Consider the following 24,592-nt stretch of genomic DNA (forward strand, 5'->3'; position numbering starts at 1 on the left):
GAAAGAGCAATTCTCTGGCCTTCCTAGTGAAGATGCCGCATCCCATCTCAATACCTTCATTGAGATTTGCGATATGCAAAAGAAAAGAGATGTGGATAATGACGTGATTAAGTTGAAACTTTTTTCCTTTCTTGTTGCGAGATCGCGCAAAAACTTGGTTTTCTTCTTTGCCTAAAAATAGTATCAATTCTTGGGATAGATGCAAAGATGCTTACATATCCAAGTATTTTCCGCCGGCTAAGATCATCTCCTTACGTAACGATATCATGAATTTCAAGCAACTTGATCATGAACACGTTGCACAATCTTGGGAGAGGATGAAGCTTATGATTAGAAATTGTCCCGCTCATGGCTTGAGTTTGTGGATGATTATACAAATCTTTTACGCTAGCTTGAATTTAGCTTCTCGCAATATCTTGGACTCCGCCTCAGGTGGAACGTTCATGGAAATCACGTTAGGAGACGCTACAAAACTCCTAGACAATATCATGACCAACTACTCTCAGTGGCACACTGAAAGGTCGCGTGCTAGCAAAAAGGTGCACGCTATAGAAGAGATTAACTCGCTTAGTGCTAAGATGGACGTGTTGATGAATTTGGTTGCTAGTAGAAACGCTACCGTAGATCCTAATGACATGCCACTATCTTCTTTGATTGAGAGTAGCAACGCTAGTTTGGACGTGAATTTTGTTGGTAGGAACAATTTTGGCAACAACAATGCTTTTAGAGGAAACTATGTTCCTAGGCCTTTTCCTAGTACCTCCTCTAACAATTATGGCAATTCCTACGGCAACAATTATGGAAATCACAACAAATTACCCTCTGATTTAGAGAGTAATATCAAAGAGTTCATCAACTCTCAAAAGATTTTCAATGCGTCCATAGAGGAAAAACTACTCAAAATAGACGATTTGGCTAAAAGCGTTGATAGGATGTCTTGTGATATTGATGCTTTGAAAGTTAGTTGTGCTCCTCCCAAGATCAACTTGGATGAAACGTTGAAAGCTATGCGTATCTCCATGAATGAGAGCAAAGAAAGAACCGCCCAAATTCGCGCTAGACATGAATGGTTTAAAAGGGTGCGTTATAGTGATGCAAATCACGAAGATCTTAAAGTGCTTGGTGTGTCTCCTCTTGAATCTTTGTTTTCGCGTGTCAAACCTACTTATGGAGGGGCTGGATATAAATCCACTTTGGTTGAAAAATGCCCCAATGATTCGGAGTCCACCTATCTTGATGATAAAGGTGTGGAGAGTGGAGTAGAAGAAGTCAAAATTTTGGATAGTAATGAAACTCCCACTTTGGATTTCAAGGAATTTAATTATGATAATTCCTCCTTGTTTGAATGCATTTCTTTGATGCTATCCATTGCAAACTCTCCACATGCTTATAGCCAAAGCAAAGCCTTTACCGCGCAGATGCTATGACGAAATCTCTTTAAGAGAAGCTCGAACTATAAGTCTCTATACCTAGAAAACTTCATGATGAGTGGGAACCTACTATGAAAATCAAGATAAAAAAACTATGAGTGCAATGCTTTGTGTGATTTGGGTGCTAGTGTTTCCGCGATTCCAAAATCTTTATGTGATATTTTTGGTTTTCATGAGATTGAAGAGTGTTCTCTTAATTTGCATCTTGCAGATTCTACTCTCAAGAAACCCATGGGGAGGACCGATGATGTTCTTATTGTTGCAAATAAGAACTATGTACCCGTGGATTTGATTGTACTTGACATAGATTGCAATCCTTCATGTCCCATTATTCTTGGTAGACCTTTCCTAAGGACTATTGGTGCTATCATCAATATGAAGGAAGGGAATATTAGATTTCAATTTCCTTTAAAGAATGGCATGGAGCACTTTCCTAGAAAGAAAATAAGTTCGCCTTATGAATCTATGATGAGGGGTACCTATGGTTTGAGCACCAAAGATGACTATACGTGATTCCATCACTTTCGCCTAGCTAAGGGCGTTAAACAAAAGCGCTTGTTGGGAGGCAACCCAACGAATCTATCCTTTTTCTTTCTGTTTTGTGTTTTCCACACTTTCATAATTCTGTTATGATTGTGTTTTTTGTGTTTCTTTTTGCGTTTGTGCCAAGCTAAACCGTTATGATTAGTCTTGGGGATGATCGTTTGGTCATGCTGGAAAAGACAGAAACTTTTTGCTCACAAAAAGAATTTTCAGTTTTTTTCTGTAAGAGATTTTGAGTTGATTATTTTTTCTGCTGATTGCTACACAAATTCTTCAGACTTTCGTAATGTTTCAGAATTTGTGAAGTAACATAGGTATACGAAACATACAGATTGCTACAGACTGGTCTGCTGTTAACAAATTCTGTTTTTGTTGTGTTGGTTGCTTATTTTGACGAAACTATGGATAGTATCGTGGGGTATTAGCCATGGAACATTGAAAGTAAAGTAACCCACCATCAGCAAAGTAGAATTTAAGTTTGCTACAGTACCTAAGGAAGTGCTGGTTTGCTTTCTTGTACTAATGTTATTACGAGTTTCTGTTTAAGTTTCGTGTTGTGAAGTTTTCAAGTTTTGGGTGAAGTTCTTATGGACAAAGAGATAAAAGAGTGGCAGGAGATCAATCTTGGGGATGCCCAAGGCACCCCAAGAGATTCAAGGATGTCGTAAAAGCCTAAGCTTGGGGATGCCCTGGGAAGGCATCCCCTCTCTCGTCTTCAATCCATCGGTAACGTTACTTGGGGCTATATTTTATTCACCACATGTTATGTGTTTTTGCTTGGAGCGTCTTGTATCGTAGGAGTCTTTTATTTTTTTTTGTGTCACAATGATCCTTGTTGCACACCTAGAGAGAGAGACATGCACTCACCGTGATTTTGTCGAGCTTCACTTATATCTTTTGGTAGACAATTGAGCTCACATGTGCTTCACTTATATCTTTTGAGCTAGATACTTTTGCTCTGTGTGCTTCACTTATATCTTTTAGAGAACAGCGGTGCGTGGCTTGGTAGTTGATCTATACTTTGAAAGTAGTTTCAAAAGTGGTAGTTATCCAAAGGGATACGAAAACTTCCACCTTCATGTGCATTGAATAGTTAGCGAAGTTTGATTCATCTCACTTAGTGTTGAGTTGTGGTTATGATAATATTGAAAGTCATGCTAGTAAGGTGTTGTGGATCTAGAAATACTTGTGTTGAAGTTAGTGATTCCCGTAGCATGCACGTATGGTGAACCGCTATGTGATGAAATCTGAGCATGATTAGTCTATTGATTGTCATCCTTTGCGTGGCGGTCGGGATCGCGCGATGGTTTATACCTACCAACCCTTCCCCTAGGAGTATGCGTTGAATGCTTTGTTTCGATTACTAATAAAACTTTTGCAAAAAGTATATGAGTTCTTCATGACTAATGTTGAGTCCATGGTTTAGATGCACTTTCACCTTCCACCATCACTATCTTCTTAGTGTCGTGCAATTTTCGCCGGTGCACAAAACCCACCATTAGCCTCCCTCAAAACAGCCACCATACCTACCTATTATGGCTTTTTCAAAGTCATTCCGAGATATATTGCCACGCAAATACCACCATGATATGTGCCATCACGTCTACATTGCCATTGCATGATCGTAAGATAGCTAGCATGATGTTTCCATTGATGTCTATGCCATGCTAGATCATTGCCACGGTACACTACCAAAGGTATTCCATATAGAGTCTTCATTACTCTAAGTTTTGAGTTAAAAAGTGTGATGATCATCATTAATGGAGCATTGTCCCATGTGAGGAAATAAAAGAGGCCAAAGAAGCCCACCAAAAAAAAAGAGGCCAAAGAGCCCACCAAAAAAAAAGAGAAGGGACGATGCTACCACTTTTTCCACACTTGTGCATATTAAGCACCATGATCTTCATGATTGAGAGTCTCTCGTTTTGTCACCACCATATAGCTAGTGGGAAATTTTCGTTATATAACTTGGCTTGTATATTCCAATGATAGGCTTCCTCAAAATTGCCTTAGGTCTTCGTGACCAAGCAAGTTGGATGCACACCCACTAGTTTTCTTTAAGAGGTTTCAGATACTCGTAGCTCTAGTGCATCATTTGTATGGCAATCCCTACTCATTCACATTGATATCTATTGATGAGCATCTCCACAGCTCATTAATATGCCTAATTAATGTGACTATCTTCTCCTTTTTGTCTTGCAACCTCCACTACATTCCATGCCATCTATAGTGCTATAACCATGGCTCACGCTCATGTATTGCGTGAGAATTGAAAATGTTTGAGAAAGTAAAGGTGTGAAACAATTACTTGGCCAATAACGGGGTTGTGCATGATTTAAATTTGTTGTGCAATGATGATAGAGCATAGCCAGATTATATGCTTTTGTAGGGATAACTTTCTTTTGGCCTTGTTATTTTCAAAGTTCGTGATTACTTTGCTAGTTTTCTTGAATTATTATTGTTTCCACGTCAATAGCAAACTATTGTTTTGAATCTAGTGGATTTGAACATTCACGTCACATAAGAGGAATTACAAAGGACACCTATGCTAGGTAGCATGAAAGCATAAAAAATTCATTCTTATCACTTCCCTACTCGAGGATGAGCAGGAGTTAAGCTTGGGGATGCTTGATATGTCTCAAACGTATCTATAACTTCTTATGATTTCACGCTGTTATCTTGTCTTCTTTGGTTGCTTTATGTATCTTTTTATATCTTTTTGGGACTAACTTATTAATTCAGTGCCAAGTGCCAGTTCCTTTTTTTCCGTGTTTTTTGACTCTTTTCAGATCTGATTTTGGAACGGAGTCCAAACGGAAGAAAAAACCCGAAATGATTTTTTCCCGAACGGAAGAAGACCAGGGGGCTTTTGGGCCAAGCCAGGTGGGATCGAGGGAGCCCACAAGCCCCCACTCCGCCACCAGGGGGAGGCGGCGGTGGCAGGCTTGTGGCCTCCCTGGCCGCCCCCTGACCTACATCTTTGGCCTATAAATTCCCAAATATTCCGCAAAAAATCAGGGGAGCCTCGAAAATACTTTTTCGCTGCCGCAAGTTTCCGTTTCCGTGAGATCTCATGTGGAGACCCTTCCCGGCGCCCTTCCGGAGGGGACTTTAGAGTTGGAGGGCTTCTTCATCATCATCATCGCCGCTCCAATGACTCGTGAGTAGTTCACTTCAGACCTACGGCTCCGTAGTTAGTAGCTAGATGGCTTCTTCTCTCTCTTGGATCTTCAATACAAAGTTCTCCATGATCTTCATGGAGATCTATCCGATGTAATTTTCTTTGGCGGTGTGTTTGTCGAGATCCGATGAATTGTGGATTTGTGATAAGATTATCTATGATATATATTTGAGTCTTTGCTAATTTCTTCTATGCATGATTTTATATCCTTGTAAGTCTCTCCGAGTCTTGGGTTTTGTCTGGCCAACTAGATCTATGATTCTTGCAATGGGAGAAGTGCTTGGTTTTGGGTTCTGCCAATTGTTGACGTTCCCCAGTGACAGTAGGGGCAGCAAGGCACACATCAAGTAGTTGCCATCAAGGGTAAAAAGATGGGGGTTTTATCATTGGTTTGAGATTATCCCTCTACATCATGTCATCTTGCTTAAGGCGTTACTCTGTTCTTATGGACTTAATACACTAGATGCATGCTGGATAGCGGTCGACGTGTGGAGTAATAGTACTAGATGAATAAAGTATCGGTCTACTTGTTTCGGACGTGATGCCTATAGAAATAATCATTGCATAGATATCGTCACGATTTTGCGCGGTTCTATCAATTGCTCGACAGTAATTTGTTCACCCACCGTCTACTTGCTTTTATGAGAGAAGCCACTAGTAAACACTACGGCCCCGGGGTCTATTCACATCCATCGTTCACACCTCCGCTTTTACTTTGCTTTGTTACTTGGTTGCTTTCAGTTCTCACTTGGCAAGCAATCTATAAGGGACTGACAACCCCTTCATAGCGTTGGGTGCAAGCTTTTGTGTTTGTGCAGGATCTTGAGATACTCTTCCGCCGGATTGATACCTTGGTTCTCAAACTGAGGGAAATACTTACCACCGCTGTGCTACATCACCCTTTCTGCTATGAGGGAACACCAACGCAAGGCTCCAAGGCCACGGGGGAAATCCTTTGCATACTTGCCTAGGAAGTGCCTTAAGGCGTAGCTGTAGCTCAAGGATTCCTGGTGCCGTCGACACAACTATTTCCTGGCGCCGTTGCAAGGGATACACAAGAAACATCAGCTATTGACGTGGAAACAATAATAATTCAAGCAAACTAGCAAGGTAATCATGAACTTTCAAAATAACAAGGCCAAAAGAAAGTTATCCCTACAAAAGCATATAGTCTGGCTATGCTCTATCATCATTGCACAACGAATTTAAATCATGCAAACCCCGGTATTTGCCAAGTAATTGTTTCACACCTTTACTTTCTCAAACATTTTCAACTCTCACGCAATACATGAGCGTGAGCCATGGTTATAGCACTATAGATGGTGTGCAGTGTGGTGGAGGTTGCAAGACAAAAAAGGAGAAGATAGTCACATTAACTAGGCATACCAATGAGCTATGGAGATGCTCATCAATAGATATCAATGTGAATGAGTAGGGATTGCCATACAAATGATGCACTAGAGCTACGAGTAAGTGAAAGCTCTTAAAGAAAACTAGTGGGTGTGCATCCAACTTGCTTGCTCACGAAGACCTAAGGCAATTTTCATGAAGCCTATCATTGGAATATACAAGGCAAGTTATATAAAAAATTTCCCACTAGCTATATGGTGGTGACAAATTGAGAAACTCTCAATCATGAAGATCATGGTGCTTAATATGCACAAGTGTGGAAAAAGTGGTAGCATTGTCCCTTCTCTCTTTTTCTCTCATATTTTTTTATTTTTTTGGTGGGCTCTTTGGCCTCTTTTTTTTGGTGGGCTTCTTTGGCCTCTTTTATTTCCTCACATGGGACAATGCTCCATTAATGATGATCATCACACTTTCAACTCAAAACTTAGAGCAACAATGACTCTATATGGAATGCCTTCGGTAGTGTACCGTGAGAATGATCTAGCATGGCATAGACATTAATGGAAACATCATCCTAGCTATCTTAGGATCATGCAATGGCAATGTAGACGTGGTGGCACTTGTCATGGTGGTAGTTGCATGGCAATATATCTCGGAATGACTTTGAAAAAGCCATAGTAGGTAGGTATGGTGGCTGTTTTGAGGGAGGCTAATGGTGGGTTTTGTGCACCGGCGAAAGTTGCAACGCACTAAAGAAGATAGTGATGGTGGAAGGTGAAAGTGCATCTAAACCATGGACTCAACATTAGTCATGAAGAACTCATATAATTGTTGCAAAAGTTTTATTAGTAATCAAAACAAAGCATTCAACGCATACTCCTAGGGGAAGGGTTGGTAGGTATAAACCAACGCGCGATCCCGACCGCCACGCAAAGGATGACAATCAATAGACTAATCATGCTCAGATTTCATCACATAGCGGTTCACCATACGTGCATGCTACGGGAATCATTAACTTCAACACAAGTATTTCTAGATCCACGACACCTTACTAGCATGACTTCAATATTACCATAACAACAACTCAAAACTAATTGAGATGAATCAAACTTCTCTAACTATTCAATGCACATGAAGGTGGAAGTTTTCGTATCCCTTTGGATAACTACCCCTTTTGTGAAAAGACCTCGATGACGCCTAGAGGGGGGGTGAATAGGCTATTGAAAAACTTCTTCGGATTTGGCTTAACTTAATGCGGAAATAAACTAAGAGGGTACTTGTCAAGCACAAATCCTAAATGCACTAGGCACTGCAACGTGTATCAACAACACGATCTACCAAGATGGACACAATACAGTTACTAACGAGCACAAGTAAGTTACACAAACTTACTTGAGCTATATCACACGACAAGTAGGTGAACGACACAAGATACTAGATCACGCTATATCACACGATATATCAAAAGCTGCAAGTGTGAACGTGTGGATATAGAGGGTATGCTTGAGTGATTAATCTTGTACAAGAAATAGCCAACACAATATAGTGAGCACAACCAATATGCAATGTATGTATGCTCAAGTAACACAAGTAAACCACAAGTAAGGAGTTAGGGTTAAGGATAACCAAGGTCACTGAGACGAAGATGTATCCCGATGTTCACTTCCTTGGAGGGAAGCTAGTCACCGTTAGAGAGGTGGATGTTACCACGAAGGCACACCAACGCCACGAAGGCTCACCCTATTCTCCCTTTGAGATAACACCACGAAGGCGTTTCTCAACCACTAGTGGTAAGCCTTTGAGGTGGCTTCCAAACCCTCACAAAATTTTCGGGGGGTAATCACATGGATTGATTCCTCTTCAAAGAACTCCTACTGCCTAGGAGTCTCCAACCTCCAAGAGTAACAAGATCACGGGGAATGCTCAAAACTTGCTCAAATCTCAAATAGCTTGGGTTGAGAGAAGGAGAGGGAGACGGTCTATCTTTTGATTGGAACAACTCTGAAAGGGGCTCACAAATGCTCTTGGGATCTAAGATTTGGTGTGAGCAAATATGTGTGAGGTAGAATGTGTTCTTATGAGGATATGGCTGTGTTGGACACCCTCTCACGTAGTGGGAGGGGGTATATATAGTGGGGAGTGTAAAACAGCCGTTGGGGACACTTTAAGTCACACAGAGTTCGGACGTCCGGCAGTTTACGGAAGTCCGGGCATCCACAAGGGATCGGACGTCCGACAGGGGTCGGTCGTCCGAGAGCTGTAGATTTATCTGGAAACACTGTGAGTTGAACAGGGACCGGACGTCCGGAGAAGGCCGGAAATCCGAGTTATTTGACTCAACTTCTTCTGGTGCAAAGTTCTGGATTTCCGAAGGGGGACGGACGTCCGGCCCTCGGACGTCCGGAGGGAGCCGGAAGTCTGAGCTATATGACTCACGTTCTTCTGGTGCAGGGCTCCGGATTTCCGAAGCTGGTCGGTCGACCGGCCCTCGGATGTCCGGAGGGAGCCGGAAATCCGAGTTATAGGGCTCAAGTTCTTCTGGTGCAGGGCTCCGGATTTCCGAAGCCTGTCGGTCGTCCGACCCTTGACCGGCCCTCGGACGTCCGGAGGGAGCCGGAAGTCCGAGACATTAGACCTGTTTTGAGATAGGAGCACGGTAGAATATATGTGGTATTGAGCAGAATAGTGGATATCTAGTTTGAGAAAGTTCATCACAAAAACCTGTGATCCCCTCTTAATAGTGCGGGATCCCTAAAGACTCAAGAATTGTAAAAGGGATACCGATGATCCATACTTGAGTGTATACTTTTATTCGCTGATCATCACTCCGCACCGCTAACATCAAAGTAACTGATACCTTGAGTTAGCCCTTTCACTTGAGCTCGATGTTGTTGTTCCTTCTTGGCTCAATGTTGAAAGCAAGACATGATGAAGTCTTCAAGTAGCTCTCCCATACACAATGTGGAAAGCCTAGCTTATATATTTATCTTCATTTGTCCACCATGTGAACATCCACAAGGATCAAGCATGTAGTGCTCAGGAATGCTTATCTTGATCTTATCCTTGTTAGCACATGAGCTTGTCCTTATCAACACATGATCATTCATAATAGCTTAAAAAGGGTTAGTGATTAATTATCTATATGTGTGTTGTCAGCAACACCAAAACACGATTAAGGGCATGACTGCACTTTCAATCTCCCCCTTTTTGGTAGTTGATGACAACATACATATAGCTCTCAACAATAGTAATAGACAAGTGTGGCTTAGGTGAGTTTTGTTACGATGCTTATGAAGCTCCCCCTTATTATATGCATAGTAAAATAGATAAGTGCGGGAGCTCCCCCTTAATGTGTGCATTGAAGATAATAGCATGATATAACACCATAATAGTTCAACAATACATAGCATATCATATGAATCAATAGGATAGCATAAAACTCATCATCATATGACACAACGATAATATCGTGATATCTCATCACCACATGATAGTTCAACAATACATCATCCATAGGTGATGGCATATCACACCATCCATAAGTATCGTTACACGATGACACATCATTAAGTTTGACATAATACATCATACCATACATTGTGAGAGGAACTAAAATCGAAAACTAAGATAAGATAATGTTCTCCCCCTTTGGCATCAAGGACCAAAAAGGAAGGAAAATCGCCAATGCTATCACTCAAGGATCACCCTCATCAATATCATCATTAATCAGGCATCATCCTCAACATCATCATCCTCATCATCAGGCAAACCACTGCCACCAGCCTCGTCAATAAAATCAGCCCACTCAGGACCAGATGGGAAGCCTAAGTCAGAAGGAGGAGCAGCAAGAAGGGACTCATCATCACTCACATCAAGAGCGCCCGAGTCTCTCATACGAGCCTTGAGGGCATTCTTGGAGGAGACTAGGCGAGAAACCACATCATGGGTTTGACCACACTGGAAAGAGACGGCCTTCATCATAGCAGAATGTGCCTTGCCAATGAATTTGGCAAAGCGACCGAGAGGAGCGGAGCTAGATGAGGGGGTTGCTAACCGGGCAGCAGTGCGGCGAGTGGATGTGGAGGATGGGGTTTTCTTGGGAGCATAGTTATCCGCCATGTGAGCGGGAATGACCCACTTGTGATGTGTGTGAGTGACAGCAACAGAGAAATCAGCAACATGATTAATAAGAGCCTGGATGAAGGGGCATGAGGGAAAGCTCGCTTGTATTGAAAACTAGCAAGCCGAATCTCATGCCATAGAAAGTGAGGCACATTAATTTTGCTCTTGGGGTGCTCGTACAAGTGTGACATGATGTCAATACAGTAGCCACTGCAAGAGCCCTTATCACCCATCTTGGGATAGATGGTGCGGATAAAACACTGAAAGATGATAAAGTAAGGTGAACGCCAGATGGATACCTGGTTAAGATCCTTCATGCGTTCATCCGCATCAAGCTCACGGAGTGGTTTGAGGAGATACCCACACGCCTCAATGGACTTATGTGCATGGTTAGGATCATTCCTATGTATTTTGAAGCCAGAGTTGGGGAAACCAAGTGCGGCAACAAACGTATCATAAGAAGCTGTGAAGCGAACGTTAGAGGTGATCCAGCTAACAGTGTGGTTTGGACCAAAGAAGCATGTGGCATAGAACTGGTGAATGGCAGCAGCGTTAAAATCACGATGAAAAGAAAACGGGGCAGCAAGCCCTGATGCCTCAGTAAGCTCAATGGCACCCGGGTATTTTGTCGGGTGCATGCGAATATGCTCAAGATCTATGAAGTGATGAACACAGAGACCCTTAGGAACTATGACTGTAGTAAAAATGTCCGCCTAGACGTGTGTGCGGAAACGTGAGTCAGTAGAGTCACGTATGACAGAGTATTGATCAACACTAGAGGAAGTGAGATATGAAGACTTGGCAAGCATGGTGAAGTCCGGGACTTCACGACCTAAGGTAGCAGGGGGTTCAAGTGAGATGCGACGAGCTTCACGTGCGGGCTGAGCAGGAGGAGGTGGTGGCTTATAGGACGCCCTGCGAGTCCCGGGCTTTGGCATGGACCTCCGATCGGCGGGTTGGTCAGCACGGTCCTCGACGGCAAGCTCATCCTCGAAGTCAGAGCCATCACCATCAGACGACGAGGGGAGCTGTGGAGATGGAGGACGCCGAGCAGTCCGTTTGAAGGGACGACGTTGCCCTTCCGAGTCCGACCCCGTGCCAGTAGGGGCACGAGCGGATGAGCCAACAACGTCCTTCCGAGCGGCGTGCTTAACCCTGGGCATGGTGCACAACAACCTACACGGATGGAAACCCCAAAAGAGGAACGAACATGGTCAAACCATATGAACGAACACATGGACTTGGGAGAGAGGGAACCAAACGCGAGGGGAACGGAGGAGATACCTGCAGATGGATCCCGCGGAGGAATAAGAGGAAGAAGAAAAGGATCCGTGGAGGAGATCAGGCAGATCTCGGGAGTGGCGGCGCGGGCGAGCGCCCTTGGTGCTGGCGGCGACGGCTGCAGGGGAAAAAGGGGGCGCGTGAGGGCTAGGGCAGAGCCCAGCCCCGCGCCCATCTATTTATAGGCCCCGATGTGTCGGACGTCCGAGAGGCGTCGGACGTCCGGAGAGGATTTTGCCGTCGGACGACCGACACTGGTCGGACGTCCGGAATGAGGTTAGCCGCCGGACGTCCGAGACACGTCGGACGACCGAGAGAGAGGAGGAGGCAGAGGCTGATTCTGGAATTTTTAATGATGAGGTGATACTAAGTATTCTCGCATGTGTAGCAGCCAAAGGGACCTCTCAACTAACATATTTTGGACATGGTCTGATGTAAGACTTTTAATATGATTACTACGATAAATGTGGGTCCAAAATACCGTCAAACGCATGAGTGCATAGAATCATGCACAAGTTATCCTCTTATAAGAGCAAGGCACAATGCACAAGGGTCATGGCACTAATTTGTCTCATTCATATGACCATGAAGAGCTAAGAGAACACCAACTGTAACATCCCAAAATTATAAATTTTGGAATGTTAATATAATTATTAGATTGATTGTTTCTTTGTTTGCTGAGTGACTGAAACTTGTCTGAAATTTGAAACTTTTCGAAACTTTTGAATGAGGGGGAATAAAATGACTTTTCCCTTCTCCGGTGAATTCAAATTCAATCTTTTAAAAGCAAAGAGAGAAGATGACATGACTTCTTCAACTATAAAGAATTTGAACGGAGATATTTGCATTTGAATTCTTTTGCATTTCCATTCGTTTTCTTCGTGCAAGAAATTCCGGGAAATACATTCTAAAGAGCGGAGGAACATGACCCTCAAATACCCGGGCATTTTGAATGTTATTTGCACCCTAAAACTTAGAGGGTCATTTGAAAATTATTTGCAAAAGAAAATAAACCTTTTTAGGCAATTTTGTGAAAACAATTTTTTCTGAAGTTTTTATTTTTGCCGTGGAAAAATGCCCATCATCTATATTTTATTTTTCTGATAATTTTAGTATATAAAAACTCTTTATTCCTTATTGATTTGATTTCCCTTTTAACGTTTTAGTTTCCTAGTTTTGAAAATAGGAATAGAATCAATTTTATTAGGAAATAGGAGCTGGCCCAATTAAGACTTTCCTTTCACTGGCCCAAGAAGATCATCTTCTTCCTCCTCTCTTCTTCACGTGACACAGAAAACTTCCTTCCATGGAGAGGAGAACCCCACCTCCGGGATTCGCGAAATCCTTTCCTTCCCAGCGCCTCCCGTCACCTCTATAAGAAGCCCCACGTCCTCCTCGTTCCATTCCCATTGAAACCGCCGCCTCTCCTCGCCCCTAGCTCGTGCACCCCTCGCCGGAGTCGGCACCGGAGAACGTCACCAGAAGCTCGCTCCACCTCGCTGCACCTCGCCAGGAACTCCTCCACCCTTCGGCCACCGCTCCCTACCACCTCGGCCCCCTCCACCGCCACCCCCTTGCCACCCCATCGCCCTCCACCCTTCGGTTCCTCCCGTGGAACCAGCGACCAGCACCACCAGCAGTTTTCCCTTCCCCACCCCTCGCCAACCCACTTCAGTTTTTCTGTCTAAATTGCAAAAACCGAAAGTTTATGTTTTCTTTTGGCCACAACTTTTGATCCCCAAGTCCAACGACATTGATTCTTGTCCCAGTAGCTCAAAAATTTCCTGTAGTTTTTAAAAACATATAATTTGTCTATGTTTGACATTTTCAAATATAAGTTAGATCAGATTTAGTTTAAACCTTGTTTTGCCTATTCCAGGAGTTTAAAAATAGCTTTTAATTTGATTCTTTTTGGTACTGATCACTAGTGATCTTATTTATAAGTGGTAAAAATTTCAGATTTGTTTGAGTAATTTAGCTCACTGTTTCATGTGAAACAATTTCTGTTTCACCTCTTTTAGGATTTCGGCTAAATTCCTTTTCTAGCTTTTGTTTTAAAATATTTTCTTTATTATTTCAGAAAGATTATTGTTTTGTTTCTGTTAGATAAACAGTAGTTTTGCAACAAGTTTTTATTTTATTTTTATTTGTTTTCATGAAATCAATTCTAGTTCCTTAGTAACTTGCAATTGTTTTCCGCACTGTTTCAAATCCCGTTTGGGAATACTTTCAAAAAGTTTTGTGAAAAATACTTTATTTTATCTTAGTTAAACTTATATCTTAGTTCCTTGTTATTATTTTCTGTTGGACAAAACTAGTTAGTGTTTGATGTAGAAGAAGACCCCTAGTCTTATTTGAAGTTTCTTTCGGAATTCCTATTGCTAGAATGATTGCTAGTATGAGTGCTTATGTGAATGATATGTTTGTTATATAGATTTCATCGGAGAGTGACGAGTAGTCTATCAAGTTATTTTCTCGAGAAATTCTTCTTCGTCACCATCACAGGCAAGTCACTTTGATCATACTATCACCTATGTTTTATGCATCGTAGTTCTACCATCCTATGCCCAATTGCATGCTGCTTAGGTACTTGGAAATTTTAATATAGATTGTAGTATCATGTGGTAGGCACACAACAACCCCGATACTTGGCCCGGGATGACAAATTTCATATTGCTATGCTTGAGTAGACGGGATTTCGGTTGAGTGCATAACACGAGTGATGCGAGGTTGATTAAATAATCAAGACCGGTTAAGACAAGATTTTCAAGACCTCGGACGCAATGCAACACTGGGTGAAGGACGGTTGATCGGCTCCCTGGAGAACCCAGTGGATGCCCGGGATGCTGGGGACGGCCATGACATCCTGCGGAAAGCTTCACCCAGGCTCAAAGAGACGGACGGATATATTCAAGACCCAAGGCTTACCTGCACAGCCACAAGTTATTATGGGCTTTGGCTTGGTTGGACAACGCGGCGACTCTGGACAGGCGGTGCTAGCAGATGTAGACGAACAGTAGGAATGGATGGGCACCGACAGGGATTCAGAGGGACCCGTTGAAAGACCATGTTTTGATCATCCGGTCTTCAAACAACCTGAAGTGCGAGGACATACACGGAGGCAATCAAATCTTGTGGGGAACGTGTGCAAAACTCTGCAGAGTACTCAAACCTAATCGATTAGCCGTGTCCACGGTCATCGACGACTTGAGCCAAAGGAACTGGAGTTATCTGGATTTCTCAACACCTTTATAAATATATTTGATGAGGGTAATTATTGACAACTCGGGTACGAGAACTGGTTGGCGGAACCATCTCGTTAACAACCAACTTTTGTAGTAACATTTTGCTTTTAGCCCCCCTCTTGTTGTAGGAGAAAATTTGCTTTACGCTAAAAAAATTACAACACCACCTGCCATATATGCATACAGTATAGATGATTACTTTTCACCCCTCTCTTATGTGACTTGCCAGCATATTCAATATGCTGACCTACACGGCTGCAACGTCTTATGTTGCAGATTTTTTCTTCGACGAGTAAGAGTACGATTCGGGGTTACGGTCTACACTCAACTTGTCGTTGGTGTTATTGGGACTCCACTCCCTTGACCGCTCCCGCTGAGATATTTAAGGTATATATCAGTTTTACGCTATTTTACATGTGATTGCACTTTGATATATACATTGATGTACTGTGTGTGCCAGCATACTGATCCAGGGATGGCACGGAAACACAGAGGCTTGACTCGTCTTGAGTCGGGTCGCTACACCAACCCTAAGCATTTCATCAATGTGATTTACAAGGACATGCAGGAAATTACAAAGTGGAAAAAGTATTATGTTCATGCCATGATGCAACCTACACAGTGTTGACTCTAATATTGTACATGCATGAAGTAAATACTTGTTACCGGAAAAGCATTGGTATGGCGTAGAAGTAGCCGAGTCCTGTCTTGACTCTAATTTCTTCGTGACTAGCACCATCTTTTTCTGAGAATAAGTCAAGATAGCAATGCTTCTCCAAAGTACCTAAACCACCACTTAAGCACAGTATGGTCCCCAAACTTATTGGGTCCGAAGTAGTTAGTCCAACTACAATATATATATATACGGTAAGATCACTCAATTATGTGCATATAGATATAAGTTTTACTTTCAAGCACACCCTAACCTTTTAATGGACACGTCTAATTTACCATATACATATATTGGATCAAAGATACGATGGACACGGCATGTGCATCTACACATAGTAGATATGCCTACACAATCCTATCAAAATCCAAGGATATACAATTTGGACAAATGAACACATGATTTTCTATTACAGAACATTCATGTCATCCAAAATGGATCAGGTTGACAAAACAACACATGGTAGCACCCCAAGTTCAACACATGAACTGGTCAAGGCATCAAACCATGTAAGGCATGCATTTTGCACAACCTTACATGCATGTCTCACCCCAGAAGATTTATAAGTGTAGGTAATATGATTATAACTCCCACAACATTATGAAATAAGTAGTGCAAGCTCTACCGGGAGACACATGAATTTCTCGGCACGTTATGTAGGTCAACTGAAGACAAAGCCGAAATAAAATGACCATGAAAAACACTACCAAGCCAGAGATACCATGTGTGAGAGAACACAATGACATTTAGAGTTATCAGTGGTGGTAGGTGCCAAACGAGCACAAGGATCGTTTTATACTCACACAAGTGTGATATGGGAGTTCAACCATAAGCATAATGTTTAGATGACATACGTTAACATCCCAATTAGTTAGATCATAGTGTGGAGGATTAATTCGAAAGGCATGCATCAACAATGCCCTTCTTTTAGATACGATCTAGCGGCTAAGCCATGAGCATTGGTGTAGTCGAACATTATACTCACGCACATCTAAGGAATTTAGATACCAACAAGGCTTATTATGCGAATTAAGATATGTGGAGCATGACACGCCACACAGTTATAGGATAACCACATGTGGTGGATTCTGAGTGGCATACATCGGATGTTTTGTCTTACTAGGGGATGTGACATGCACCAAGCATATCATCCTCGCATAATGTGATAATCCATGTATTTATCATACAAGGCAATCAATCATCCAAATAAGGTGATAAGTGGATGCCAATTTAAACTTCGGATGGCCTTGACATCAAACTAATTGATTGGATAATCCTGCACCGAATACTACATGGAGTCCAACACATATGTACACATTTTGGGTTAGTGGTGTGCGTAGAGCAGAACACTCCCCCTTAATATGATGAGATATTAACGTCTCAAAAGACCCACACAACGGTGCAACTAGGATGCAAGTAATGATCAGGACTACACACAACTATATGACATACGTAACGACCTACACATGATAGATAACATATAACAATCATACTAGTAGGCGCAACATGTCAAAGTACATGCTAGGTACCAAACCTAAACATGAGAGGGAGTGGGGCAGGCAACTTTCAATGTAAACAATTTAAGTACAAGTCACCGCAAAGAGGCACATTGGATATGGGATATGGGCTCGATAATCCAAGTGACTTGGCTTGAGATGATACGAATGATGAAGAGTCCTCAAATCTTCATTGTGTATCCAAGTCTCCAATGTCCTCCAGAGTCACCTATTGATCAAGTTTCAGATTGTTGGTCCCCAACTACGTTGGGTCCTAAGAGGTTAGTCACAATAGGAATGGCAACCCAAATGGTTCTTTTCTTGACACCATTTTGAGTTCTGACAAACTTGGCAAACACATTGCCAACCTTATCCTTCCCAAGGAAATAGCTATCATCAATAGTGATTGGGTTGGATAAGTTACCTCTCGTGCAAGACGAAGTGACGTGACCCTTCTCACGACATAAGTAGCAACATCTACCCTTTGTTTTCTTCCCAGTTGATTTCTCACCTCGAGGAGTGTTGGCTTGGGTCTTATTGGGAAGAGGCCTTCCTTCAACTTGTAGCTAAGTGTGTGATTGAGTTTGTGGCCGCTTCCCTTGTTGCTTGTGACTTTGAGACTTCGTCTTCAGAGGGAAAGATCTAACATGGTGCCCTTTAACTTTGCACTTGAAGCAAATGATTTTGGCCGAATTCTTAACTCGTTCTAGGCCACTCTTGTTCTTGTTTGAGTTTACTCCAACATCATTTTTGTCATTCGGAGATGTTTGCTCACAGAGGACATTGTTCAGTGTGGATATTCCTTCATGACACTGTTCCAAGTCTTTCTTCAAAGAAGTGACTTGGGCCTTGAGCTCTTCGATTTCCTCTGCACGGTTAGTGTTAATGCAAATACTAGAGGAAGTGTAAGTTTCATTGTTAAAGCAACAAGGCAAGGAAAGTAATTCATCACACGAGGTAGCAACATTATGAGTGGACGAATTACGAGGACTGGCACATGGAGATATAGTACTTTGATTAGAAGTGGTGCCATTGTCCACCTGAGGCTCACTTGATGTTACCTTGGTGATGATAGCCTCATGAGCTAACTTTTGCACATTATGGGGCGTTAGAAGATCGGCATGAGAGCTTGTGATCATTACATGGTTTTCTTCCAAGTTCCCATAATTGCTAGTTAGTAAATCAAGTTGAGCACGTAGCTCAACATTGTCCTTCAATGTTGATACTTCAAAAGAGATAGGGTTAGATATACTAGTATCATCAACAATGTGAGGAGAGTAAGTAGCGATTAGAGACTTATCATGAGTAGATTGAAGCTCCTCATAGACCTTAGAGGTTTTGATGAGCTCTCCCTTTACATTCTTGCATTCAAGGAGAAGGACCTCAAAATCCTTTTTAAGTTTATCATGAGCAACTTCGATCTCTCTTTTTCAAGATCTTAAGTCTCTACATGCTTGGTGACTCTTCTCAAGTTCATGTTCAAATTGTTCACTTTTAGCTTGTTCATGATTAAGTGAATCATTACAATTTCCAAAGTAAGAAGAATATCTTGGAATATTTGAAGAGCATTATTTTTGGCTTCATGAAGAATTTTACTGATCACATAGATGTTTTCAGTCAAGTCATCATCATCATCCTCATCGCAAATATCATCGTTATTGCACAGGGAAGATGATACCTCATTATTACCTCTTGCCATGAGGCACATGTGAACTGGAGGAGTTGATGATGATTCTTTTGGTGAATCAGATTCTTCATTAGTCAAAAGTACTTCATATTTCTTGGTTTCCCCTAAATGATTATTCATATAACAACTAGGTAGAAACAATATATTTTGATCAAGAGGACATGGGAAAGCAGGCATATCACCACAGACATTTGTCGAGGGATCTTTAGGTAAAATGCATGACCTATCAGCACAATAATTTACACTATGTGTGGTGCTAGATATGCTCGTGTCCATGGAGGCTATGACATTTTCATCAACATGTATTTCTTCACTCACCATATCGTTACCTTGTGAGATTGAAGATGCTGAGGTGTGCAAGCAATCGGATATGGAAGTAGTGATGGACTCTTTATGATCGAAAAGAGTGAAGAGCTCATGCACCAACTCCTTCATCATAATATCGTATTCATCAAGATTGGACCCACCATATATATCTTCAAGTTTACTCCAAACTTCATGATCTGACTTGCAAGTCGAGATAGACTTAAACACTTCAGGACTTATGGTTCGATGAATGGCAAGAAAAGCCTCACACTCAAGATACATTTCATTAGTAGATGAAGATGCATCATTCCTTTTGTCGGCCATCCCTACAAGAACAATTCGTAAAGTATTTGGGCCCATGGCCCGAAAGTGATGAAGCATAAGAATTCTCCATAGGGTATAATTTGTGCCATCAAAGTCAAAGGTGTCATTGTGCACTAATCCAATAGTCGATATCGATACTCTCTAGGTCGTGAAACCTAATAAAAGAGAGACCTTGCTCTAATACCAATTGAAAAGACCTCGATGACGCCTAGAGGGGGGTGAATAGGCTATTTAAAAACTTCTTCGGATTTGGCTTAACCTAATGCGGAAATAAACTAAGAGGGTACTTGTCAAGCACAAATCCTAAATGCACTAGGCACTGCAACGTGTATCAACAACACGATCTACCAAGATGGACACAATACAGTTACTAACGAGCACATGTAAGTTACACAAACTTACTTGAGCTATATCACACAACAAGTAGGTGAACGACACAAGATACTAGATCACGCTATATCACACGATATATCAAAAGCTGCAAGTGTGAACGTGTGGATGTAGAGGGTATGTTTGAGTGATTAATCTTGTACAAGAAATAGACAACACAATATAGTGAGCACAACCAATATGCAATGTATGTATGCTCAAGTAACACAAGTAAACCACAAGTAAGGAGTTAGGGTTAAGGATAACCAAGGTCACTGAGACAAAGATGTATCCCGATGTTCACTTCCTTGGAGGGAAGCTAGTCACCGTTAGAGAGGTGGATGTTACCACGAAGGCACGCCAACGCCACGAAGGCTCACCCTATTCTCCCTTTGAGATAACACCACGAAGGCGTTTCTCAACCACTAGTGGTAAGCCTTTGAGGTGGCTTCCAAACCCTCACAAACTTTTCAGGGGGTAATCACACGGATTAATTCCTCTCCGAAGAACTCCTACCGCCTAGGAGTCTCCAACCTCCAAGAGTAACACGATCACGGGGAATGCTCAAAACTTGCTCAAATCTCAAATAGCTTGGGTTGAGAGAAGGAGAGGGAGACGATCTATCTTTTGACTGGAACAACTCTGAAAGGGGCTCACAAATGCTCTTGGGATCTAATATTTGGTGTGAGCAAATGTGTGTGAGGTAGAAATGTGTTCTTGTGAGGATATGGCTGTGTTGGACACCCTCTCACAAAGTGGGAGGGGGTATATATAGTGGGGAGTGTAAAACAGCCGTTGGGGACACTTTAAGTCACACAGACTTCGGACGTCCGGCAGTTTACGGAAGTCCGGGCGTCCACAAGGGGTCGGACGTTCGACACGGGTCGGTCGTCCGAGAGCTGTAGATATGTTTGGAAACACTGTGAGTTGAACAGGGACCGGACGTCCGGAGAAGGCCGGAAATCCGAGTTATTCGACTCAACTTCTTCTGGTGCATAGTTCCGGATTTCCGAAGGGGGGCGGACATCCGGCCCTCGGATGTCTGGAGGGAGCCGGACGTGCGAGTTATATGGCTCACGTTCTTCTGGTGCAGGGCTCCGGATTTCCGAAGCTGTTCGGTCAACCGGCCCTCGGATGTCCGGAGGGAGCCGGAAATCCGAGTTATATGGCTCAAGTTCTTCTGGTGCAGGGCTCCGGATTTCCGAAGCCTGTCGGTCGTCGGACCCTTGACCGGCCCTCGGACGTCCGGAGGGAGCCGGAAGTCCGAGACATTAGACCTGTTTTGAGATAGGAGCAGAGTAGAGGATATGTGGTGTTGAGCAGAATAGTGGATATCTAGTTTGAGCAAGTTCATCACAAAAACCTGTGATCCCCTCTTAATAGTGCAGGATCCCTAAAGACTCAAGAATTGTAAAAGGAATACCGATGATCCATACTTGAGTGTATACTTTTATTGGCTGATCATCACTCTGCACCGCTAACATCAAAGTAACTGATACCCTGAGTTAGCCCTTTCACTTGAGCTTGATGTTGGTGTTCCTTCTTGGCTCAATTTTGAAAGCAAGACATGATGAAGTCTTCAAGTAGCTCTCCCATACAAAATGTGGAAAGCCTAGCTTATATATTTATCTTCATTTGTCTACCATGTGAACATCCACAAGGATCAAGCATGTAGTGCTCAGGAATTCTTATCTTGATCTTGTCCTTGTTAGCACATGAGCTTGTCCTTATCAACACATGATCATTCACAATAGCTTAAAAAGGGTTAGTGATTAATTATCTATATGTGTGTTGTCAGCAACACCAAAACACGATTAAGGGCATGACTGCACTTTCATTTTGAGACTACTTTCAAAGCATAGATCAACTACCAAGCCACGCACCGTTGTGCTCTAAAAGATATAAGTGAAGCACATAGAGCAAAAGTATCTAGCTCAAAAGATATAAGTGAAGCACATGTGAGCTGAATTGTCTACCAAAAGATATAAGTGAAGCTCGAAAAAATCACGGTGAGTGCATGTCTCTCTCTCTAGGTGTGCAGCAAGGATGATTGTGACACAACAAAAATGAAAGACTCCTTTGATACAAGACGCTCCAAGCAAAAAACATAACATGTGGTGAATAAACATATAGCCCCAAGTAACGTTACCGATGGATTGAAGACGAGAGAGGGGATGCCTTCCCGGGGCATCCCCAAGCTTAGGCTTTTACGGCATCCTTGAATCTCCTGGGGTGCCCTGGGCATCCCCAAGCTTGAGCTCTTGCCACTCTTTATCTCTTTGTCCATAAGAACTTCACCCAAAACTTGAAAACTTCACAACACGAAACTTAAACAGAAACTCGTGATAACATTACTATGAGAAAGCAAACCACCACTTCCTTAGGTACTGTAGCAAACTTAAATTCTACTTATGCTGATGTTGGGTTACTGTATTTTTAATCTTCCATGGCTAATACCCCCCGATACTATCCATAGTTTCATCAAAATAAGCAACCAACACAACAAAAACAGAATCTGTTAACAGCAGACCAATCTGTAGGAATCTGTACATTTCATATATTTCTAGTACTCCAAAAATTCTGAAACATTACGACAGTCTGAAGAATTTGCGTAGCAATCAGAAGAAAAAAAGAATCAACTCAAAAGCTCTTACAGAAACAATATGAAAATTCTTTTCGTGAGCATAAATTTTCTGTCTTTTCCAGCATGACCAAACGATCATCCCCAAGACTAATCATAATGGTTTTGCTTGGCACAAACGCAAAATGAAACACAAAAAACACAATCATAACAGAATTATGAAAGTGTGGAAAACAAAAAACAGGAAGGAAAAGGATAGATTCGTTTGGTTGCCTCCCAACAAGCGCTTTTGTTTAACGCCCTTAGCTAGGCATTGATTTTAATGATGCTCACATAAAAGGTAAGGATTGAAACACAACGAGAGCATCAAGGAGCATATGGCTAGCACATTTAAGTCTAACCCACTTCCTATGCATAGGGATTTTGTGAACAAACAACTTGTTGGAGCAAGAATCAACTAGCATAGCTTCAAAAATTTCAACACATGGAGAGGAGGCTTGATACTATTGCAATAAGTAGAAGCATATGATCCTCTCTCATAGTAATTTTCAGTAGCATCATGAATGAATTCAACAATGTAATTATCACATAGGATATTCTTTTCATGATCCACATGAATGCAAAGTTGACGCTCTTCAAAAATAGTGGGATTATCATCAACTAAAGTCATGACGTCTCCAAACCCACTTTAAATAACGTTGCAAATATCATACTCATCATGAGGCTTAAACAAATTTTCAAGATCATAAGAAAGATCATCACCCCAATCATGATTATTGCAACAAGTAGGGGACATAGCAAAACTAGCATCCCCAAGCTTAGGGTTTTGCATATTTTTAGGATGATTTTCACTAATAGGATTTATAGTGAAACGATTGCAATCATGCTTTTCATCCAATGAGCCCTCGTGAATCACTTCATAAATTTCTTCCTCGCAATTTTCAGATTCACGCATCTCAAGCAAAACTCCATAAAGATAGTCAAGTGCCCTCAACTCACTAGCAATTCGTTCCACATAAGTGGGTCTCTTAAAGAGATTAGCAAGTGGATGAGGATCCATATCACTAGATTTTCAGCAAGCGAAGATGGAAGCATATTGAAGGCACATAGCACACAAGCAATGGAAAGGCAAACGAAAAAGGAAAAGGATAAAGGCAAATGAAACGGCAAATGTGAAGTGGGGGAGAGTAAAACGAGAGGCAACTAGCAAAAAAGTAAATGCAAGAGATGAGTTTGTGAGACCTACTTGGATAGATCTTGATCCCTCCTCCCCGGCAACGGCGCCAGAAATACTTCTGATGTCAGCTGTGCTTCCCTGGCAACGGCGCCAAGAATAGTCGTGTCGACAGCACCAGGAATCTTTCTGCTTCGGCTACGCCTTAAGGGACTTCCTAGGAAAATATGCAAAGGATTTCCCCCGTGGCCTTGGAGCCTTGCATTGGTGTTCCCTCGAAGCGGAAAGGGTGATGTAGCACAGCGGTGGTAAGTATTTCCCCCAGTTTGAGAACCAAGGTATCGAACCAGTGGAGGAGTATCACAAGATCCTGCACAAACACAAAGAACCTGCTCCCAACGCTATGAAGGGGTTGTCAATCCCTTATAGATTGTTTGCCACGTGAGAATTGAAAGGAACAAAGCAACAAAGCAAAGTAAAAGCGGAGGTGTAAACGATAGATGTGAATAGACCCGGGGGCCGTAGTGTTTACTAGTGGCTTCTCTCATGAAAGCAAGTAGATGGTGGGTGAACAAATTACTGTCGAGCAATTGATAGAACCACGCAAAGTCGTGACGTCATCTATGGCAATGATTATATCTATAGGCATCACGTCCAAAACAAGTAGACCGATACTGTCTACATCTACTACTATTACTCCACACGTCGACCGCTATCCAGCATGCATCTAGTGTATTAAGTCCAAAAGAACATAGTAACGCCTTAAGCAAGATGACATGATGTAGATGGACAATCTCATATCAACGACAGAGCCCATCTTGTTACCCTTGATG

This window comes from Hordeum vulgare, chromosome 4H (genome assembly GCF_904849725.1).
Source record: "Hordeum vulgare subsp. vulgare chromosome 4H, MorexV3_pseudomolecules_assembly, whole genome shotgun sequence".
Taxonomy (NCBI): domain Eukaryota; kingdom Viridiplantae; phylum Streptophyta; class Magnoliopsida; order Poales; family Poaceae; genus Hordeum; species Hordeum vulgare.